Source organism: Panthera onca, chromosome X, assembly GCF_046562875.1.
Source record: "Panthera onca isolate mPanOnc1 chromosome X, mPanOnc1 haplotype 2, whole genome shotgun sequence".
NCBI classification, from domain to species: domain Eukaryota; kingdom Metazoa; phylum Chordata; class Mammalia; order Carnivora; family Felidae; genus Panthera; species Panthera onca.
Genome location: NC_138357.1, coordinates 43,096,776 through 43,103,838, shown reverse-complemented (window position 1 = coordinate 43,103,838; position 7,063 = coordinate 43,096,776).

Here is a 7,063-nt window from a genome sequence, read left to right as displayed (position 1 = left end):
CCTCATGGTCTAGTAATTTCCTTTCCCTTTTTTTTTTCAGTTTCATCATTTTCCATAATTTTACCTTCTATTTCACCTATTCTCTCCGCTACTTCTTCCATCCTCACTGTCACTGTGTTGAGTTTATTTTGCATCTAATTTATAAATTTATTTTCTATTTTGCATCTAATTTATAAATTTATTACCTATTAATAAATTTATAAATTTATTCATCATGACTATTTCTTAGGTCTTTGATCTCTGCAGCAATAGATTCTCTGTCTTCTATACCTTTTTCAAGTTCAGCTATTAGTCTTATGACTGTTATTCTAAATTCCTGTTCAGATATATTATTTATATCTGTTTTGAGAAATTCTCTGGCTGTCATTTCTTCCTGGATTTTCTTTTGAGGATAATTCTTCCATTTCATCATTTTGGCTAGGTTTCTGTCTTTTACATATTTTAATAGCTTGTTATGTGTCCTGCACCCATGAGTACTACTATATTAAAAAGGGGTCATACCCTTTCCAGGGCCTGGAACTTCAGGAAGTGTTTTTGGACTATGTTGCATGCACTCTGTTGTTGCATTTTGATTGCTCTATCCCACTGGTCAGTGGTCAGTCTTCTGCAAAGCTCCTCTTTGCTTATACTGGCGGACTGTTTGGACCTTCCACCAGGTGTGCTTTGATTTGTTTTTAGAAGTAACCTGGAAAAAAGGAAAAGGGGAGGGAGCCTGGTCACATACAAAAATAAAAATGAAAGGAGTGAAAAAAAGACCAAGCAGAGAATAAAAACAAAAAAATAACTATATTGCTTAATCCAGAGAGAAAGAAAGAAAAATAAAGAAGGAGACATAGGAAAGGTGTATATATTTTATATTATAATATATAGGTACTGTATATATATATATATATATATATATATATATATATGACCAAAAATCAAATCAGAATCGATTAGCCTGACTCCAAAGGAAAAAAAGAAGAAGAAAGAAAAAGAAGAGAAGAGAAAAGAGGAGAGGAGAGGAGAGGAGAGGAGAGGAGAGGAGAGAAAGAAGAGAAGAGAAGAGAAGAGAAGAGAAGAGAAGAGAAGAGAGAAGAGAAGAAAAAAAGAAGAGAAGAGAAGGGAAGAAAAGAGAAGAGAAAAAGACAGACTAACAGACAAAAAACAGAAGACAGTTGTCTGTTGGTACCCAGGAATAATGTCTGTTCTAGACTGAAAGAGAGTCCTTCTGGTTAGCTCAGTATCAGTCCCCCTCCACTAGATCATCAGTTGCCAGGCACGGAGGGGTGGGTTTGCTATAAGCATGTCCCGCCCCCACTGAGGGCCACTGTGCTGCTCTCCACAGCCCCACTGTGTTGGTGATGGGGAGAAATATGATGACACCCCAATCTCTCCTCCCCAGATCAGATGTCTCAAACTACACAGTTCAAGCAGCCCTCACAGAATAGCGAGGGCAGTCAGCTTGCCCTCCTTCATAGTTCTCCCGTGCCTCCTAAGTGTTCCACTGACATTCAAAACCCAATGTCTTAAAGGATGCTGCACTGCCTGGACCCTGTTCTGGTGTAGCGCCATTCAGCTCTGCCAATGGCCTTTGGCTAGTACCTGCAGGGTCTTTTGTCTTTGGGGAGGCAATAAACCCTCTTCCCACAGTACTCAAGAGAGGGGACTGTTCTCTCCCAGTGTGCCACTGAGATCGCTACTGCACCTCAAGGCCAGGTCCCTCCCTCCAGGCACGTATACAGTGCCACCTTTGGCCCAGAGAAAGTCACCCACTTTTAAAAACTCTGATCTTCAGCTCCTGAAGCTGTTTGCAAAATAAAAACTGGCACTGTCCATATTTCTCAATTCCCAGTATGTGGTCCAGAGAGATTTTTCTCTTCTACTAACAAAATACCACAATTCCAGAGCCTCTCTGTCTTTCTCTCTTCTCTCCACAGAAGGGGTTCCCTCCCTTCAAGGCCTATGCCATTTTATCCTGTCAATAGATGCAGATAAAGCATTTAACAAAATACAGCATCCTTTCTTAATAAAAACCCTCAAGAAAGTCAGGATAGAAGGAACATACTTAAACATCATAAAAGCCATTTATGAAAAGCCCATAGCTAACATCATCCTCAATGGGGGAAAAATGAGCGCTTTCCCCAGAGATCAGGAACATGACAGGGATGTCCTCTCTCACCACTATTGTTGAACATAGTGTTGGAAGTCCTAGCATCAGCAACCTGACAACAAAATGAAATGAAAGACATCCAACTTGGCAAAGAAGAAGTCAAACTTTCACTTTTCACAGATGACATAATATTCTACATTGAAAACCCTACACACTCCACTGATACATGAATTCAACAAAGTCACAAGGTACAAAATCAATGTACAGAAATCGGTTGCATTTTTATACACCAATAATGAAGCGACAGAAAAATAAATAAACTGATCCCATTCACAATTCCACCAAGAACCATACAATACCTAGGAATAAACATATCCAAAGATGTAAAAGATCTGTATGCTGAAAACTATAGAAAACTTACAAAGGAAATTGAAGAAGACAAAAAGAAATAGAAAAACATTCCATGCTCATGGATTGGAAGAATAAATATTGTCAAAATGTCAATACTACCCAAAGCAATCTACACATTCAATGCAATCTCAATAAAAATTGCACCAGCATTCTTCTCAAAGTTAGAACAAACAATCCTAAAATTTTTATGGAACCACAAAAGACCCTGAATAGCCAAATAATATTGAGGAAGAAAACTGAAGTGGGAGGCTTCACAATCCCAGACGTTAGCCTCTACTACAAAGCTGTAATCATCAAGACATTATGGTACTGGCACAAAAACAGACACCCAGATCAATGGAACAGAATAGAGAACCCAGAAATGGACCCACAAAAGTATAGCCAACTAATCTTTGACAAAGCAGGAAAGAATACCCAATGGAATAAAGACAGTCTCTTAAGCAAGTGGTGCTGGGAGAACTGGACAGCAACATGCAGAAGAATGAACCTGGACCACTTTCTTTACACCATACACAAAAATAAACTCAAAATGGATGAAAGACCTGAATGTGAGACAGGAAATCATCAAAACCCTAGAGGAGAAAGCAGGGAAAAACCTCTTTGGCCTCAGCCGCAGCAATTTCTTACTTGATACATCTCCAAAGGCAAGGGAATTAAAAGCAAAAATGAATTGTTTGGACCTCATCAAGATAAAAAGCTTCTGCACTGCAAAGGAAACAATCAACAAAACTAAAAGGCAACCGACAGAATAGGAAAAGACATTTGCAAACGACATATCAGACAAAGGGCTAGTATCCAAAACCTGTAAGAACTCACCAAACTCCACACCCAGAAAACAAATAATCCAGTGAAGAAATGGGCAGAAGACATGAATAGACACTTTTCCAAAGAAGACATCTAGATGGCCAACAGGCACATGAAAAGATGCTCAACGTCACTCCTTATCAGGGAAATACAAATCAAAACCACACTCAGATATCACTTCACACCAGTTAGAGTGGCTAAAATGAACACATCAGTAGAGTATAGATGCTGGAGAGGATGTGGAGAAATGGGAACCCTCTTGCACTGTTGGTGGGAATGTAAACTGGTGCAGCTGCTTGGAAAACAGTGTGGAGGTTCCTCAAAAAATTAAAAATAGATCTACCCTATGACCCAGCAATAGCACTGCGAGCAATTTTTTTTATAAAGTTTTTTTTTTTAACGTTTATTTATTTTTGAGACAGAGAGAGACAGAGCATGAACAGGGGAGGGGCAGAGAGAGAGGGAGACACAGAATCTGAAACAGGCTCCAGGCTCTGAGCTGTCAGCACAGAGCCCGACGCGGGGCTCGAACTCACGGACCGCGAGATCGTGACCTGAGCCGAAGTCGGCCGCTTAACCGACTGAGCCACCCAGGCGCCCCAGCACTGCGAGCAATTTATCCAAGGGATACAGGAGTGCTGATGCATAGGGGCACATGTACCCCAATGTTTATAGCAGCACTTTCAACAATAGCCAAATTATGGAAAGTGCCTAAATGTCCATAGACTGACAAATGGATAAAGAAGATGTGGTTTATATATACAATGGAATACTACTTGGCAAAGAGAAAGAATGAAATCTGGTCATTTGCAGCAATGTAGATGGAACTGGAAGGTGTTATGCTAAAGTGAAATCAGTTTTACAGAGAAAGATAGATACCATAAGTTTTCACTCATAGGTGTATCTTGAGAAATGTAACAGAAGACCATGTGGGAGGGGAAGGGGAAAAAAAGTTATAGAGAAGGAGGGAGGCAAACCATGAGAGAGTCTTGGATACTGAGAACTAACTGAGGGTGGATGAGGGGTGGGGGAGAGGGGAAAGTGGGTTAAGGGGATTGAGAAGGGCACTTGTTGGGATGAGCACTGAGTGTTGTATGGAAACCAACTTGTCAATAAATTAAATTAAATAAGTAAATAAGTAAATAAATAAATAAATAAATAAATTCCAGTTAACATAAGGTGCAATTATTGATTTCAGGAACAGAATTAAGTAAGTGATTCATCACTTAGATATGGCACCCAGTGCTCCTCCCAATAAGTGTCCTTTTTATTTATTTTATTTTATAAAATAATGTGTTTTATTTAAAAGACCACTCTTGAGGTATGAGCAATACAGAAAAACTGTATATCTTTAATGCATACAACTCGATAATTTTGGAGTTAATAATGTTTTCTTTAATGTCAAAAATAAGGAATTCACAAGGAGATACTCAAGAAGGGAAGGACCCTAGGAACGGCAGCCTATATTGATAGACCCACTCTGAACTATCTTAGCACTAAAAGTGCTAGCTCATTGACAACAGGATAAGAGGATTGTAAGAGACACCATGCAGTTAAGATTTGAGCTCTTGAAGGGAAAAACCCCTTCAGAGCTGGATATGTCATCAGTAAGTAAGTGATACTTTTAAAATAATCTTTAAATTGTGTTATTCAATTAATATTTTTGAACTCATAATATGGTTTTGCACTGTTATAGGCAATTAGAATACATCAAGGGCAAAACACAAAAGTATTCATGTTCTCATTAAAATTATATACTAGTAGGGACAGAACCTATACAATAAATGTTATAAATATGTAAATTATATAGAATGTTAGTTTCTGATTGGTTCTATGGGAAAAAGAAGACAAAGAGAAGGATTAAGGAAAATTCTTCCAGTAGTGACACTTTCTGATATCTTAGAATATCACAATGAGAATACTGAGATGGATACAGTTAAGATACAGAGCAGCTCCATCACCACAAATATCCCTCATATTGCCTTTTTATAGTCATGCTGTTCTCCATCATTTCCATCCCCTCACCTAGGAATCCTTGGGGTGATGAAATTGTTCATATTTTCACTATATTAATGTTAATATTCTGTCTGTTATGTTGTGCTATAATGTTGCAAGATATAAACAACTATGGGAAACTGGGTAAAGGATACAAAGTATTTCTCTGTATTATTACAATTGCATGTGGATCTAAGATAAGTTAAAATAATATTTTATTTTAAAACTCTCTTCATACAGTTTATTTTTAAAGTTTTTATTTAAATTTCAGTTAGTAACCATACAGTATAATATTAGTTTCAGGTGTACAATATAGTGATTCAACACTTCCATGCAATACCCTGTACTCATCACAAGTTCACTCCTTAAGTTCCATTACCTATTTCACCCATCTCCCCCAGCTCCCCAAACTGGCAACCAGTTTGTTCTCTATAGTTAGGATTCTGTTTCTTGGTTTTTATCTCTCTCTCTCTTTTGAGCTTTGCTACTTTGTTTTGTTCCTTAAATTCCACATATGAGAGAAATCATATTTGTCTTTCTCTAACTGACTTATTTCACTTAGCATCATATGCTCTTAGCTTCACCCATGTCATTGCAAATGGCAAGATTTCGTTCTTTTTTATGGCTCAGTAGTATTCCATTGTTATGTATATACCACTTCTTCATACATTCATCAGTCTATATACTTTTGGCCTGCTTCCATATCTTGGCTATCTTAAATAATGCTGCTATAAAAATAGGAGTGGTATACATTTGTATCAGTGTTTTTGTATTCTTTGAGTAAATATCCAGTAGTGTAATCACTGAATCACAATTATAGTTCTATTTTTAAATTTTTGAGGAACCTCCATCTATTTTCTATAGTGGCTGCACACATTTGCATTCCTGCCAAAAGTACAAGAGGGATCTTTTTTTCTCCACATCCTCACCAGCACTTGTTTGCTTCTTGTGTTTTTCATTTTAGCCAATGTGAAGTAATATTTCATTGTAGTTTTGATTTTTCATTTCCCTGATGGTAAGTGATGATCAGCATGAAATGTCTGGATGTCTTCTTTGGAGAAATATCTGTTCATGTCTACTGTCCATCTTTTTAATGTTTATTTATTTTTGAGAGAGAGAGAGAGACAGAGTGTGAGGGGAAGAGGGCAGATAGAGAGGGAGACACAGAATCTGAAGCAGGTTCCAGGCTATGAGCTGTCAGCACAGAGCCTGACGTGGGACTCAAATTCATGAGCCATGAGATCATGACCTGAGCAAAAGTCAGACGCTTACCCAAGTGAGCCACCCAGGCGCCCCTCTACTGTCCATTTTTAATCGGATTTTTTTTTGTTTTTTGGGTTGTTGAGTTGTATAAGTGCTTTATATATTTTTTGATACTAACCCTTTATCAGATATGTCATTTGCAAATACCTTTTTACTTTTTTCCATTTACTTTTTTCCATTTTACTTTTTTCCATTCCATTTGTCTTTTAGTTTTGTTTCTTGTTTCCTTCACTGTGCAGATTTTTGTTTTGATGTAATCCCAGTAGTTTATTTTTGCTTTTATTTCCCTTGCCTCTGGGGACCTATCCAGAAAACAAGTTATTACCCATATCAGAGAAATTACTGCCATCAGTAATCCTCTCTTTTAGGATTTGTATGGTTTCAGGTTTCACATTCAGGTTATTAATCCATTTTGAATTCATTTTTGTGTATGCTGTAAGAAAGTGATGCAATTTCATTCTTTTTCATGTAGCTAACCAGTTTTCCCAACATCATTTG